At 37.2% G+C, this 1,124-nt stretch overlaps 1 pseudogene; it reads right to left on the reverse strand.

Annotated features, from left to right (window-relative positions):
- Positions 1-409: 409 nt before the first annotated feature.
- LOC128100946 (60S ribosomal protein L38-like) lies at positions 410-734 on the reverse strand (annotated as a pseudogene).
- Between the last annotated feature and the right edge of the window lie 390 nt (positions 735-1,124).

Consider the following 1,124-nt stretch of genomic DNA (forward strand, 5'->3'; position numbering starts at 1 on the left):
TTCCATATAATCTGTAATTCTGACTTATTTTCAGTAAATTTACAACGAGAGATATATTCAGGAAAAGTCCCGTGGAATTCGATTTTGACATGTTACGAAGATTATTAACCATTAATCCAACATTCATAAAATACTCAGTTAACTGCCAGGCATACTGAAAACTCCATGTAAATGGCTATTAAAGAAAGGAAGTCAACAAACACTCAGGAAAATATATAATTTGAATCTACTGTTATAATTATTCATGCTGCTTTTAATTTGTATAATTGAGTTGTTTAAATTCAAGGCCTGCCGCCAAAAAAGATAGACCAGAAAATAAAATTTCACTCATTCTTTCTTTCTTTTTTTTGACTTTTCAGGGTTTTTAGTAAAAAATAATAATAATAATAATAAAATGCAGAGGTCTGGTTCATTTCAGCTCCTTTGCTATCAAACCAGGGGGCAGGGAGTGCTTAAGCCTCTCTGCCTTCTCCTTGTCTGTGATGACCAGGCTGGAAAGGTACCAGCTTCAGCGAACCTTTACCTTCACATTACCCTTGTCCTTCTTCATCATGTCAGGCTTGGCATCCTTCTGCTGGGCTGTGAGCAGAAAGTCCTTGGTTTCTTCTATTCTCAGAGGCCTGGATAAGGGAGTTCAGCACTGGCGACTTCACAGCCTCAAGATCTGAAGAGAACCAAAGAAGCAAAGTGTACCGATTTCATTACTGACATCTTTCCCCTTTCATGAGGTCCATTGCGGTCAGAAGACATTCACATTTCAGCACTTCTGTCAATAGATACACAGTTCAGTCTCAAATGGTTCTCTGTCTTTAGGATTTTCTAAAATTCAACACGCTTGCATGCAAATGTACGCATGCACAAACACTCACCTTTGCTCAGCTAATAATACCTGAGTTCAGCATGCACAAAAAGGGCCTGTGCAAACTTACAACTTTATTGGTAGTTTAATTTGGAGTAAAACAAAGTTTAGTGAAACATTTCTTGAAGAATTTCGAAATTCTATTCTAGACTTTTCTGTGCCATTTTTAAATACTTTCTTCTTTTCAGTACTACAGAATTTCCTGAGATTAAGATGGACACTATTTCTCTCTCTGTCCCGACAGACAAGGAAATAGTCACCCAAA

The sequence above is a fragment of the Peromyscus californicus genome, unplaced genomic scaffold (assembly GCF_007827085.1).
Source record: "Peromyscus californicus insignis strain IS unplaced genomic scaffold, ASM782708v3 Scaffold_7__1_contigs__length_154581171, whole genome shotgun sequence".
Taxonomy (NCBI): Eukaryota; Metazoa; Chordata; class Mammalia; order Rodentia; family Cricetidae; genus Peromyscus; species Peromyscus californicus.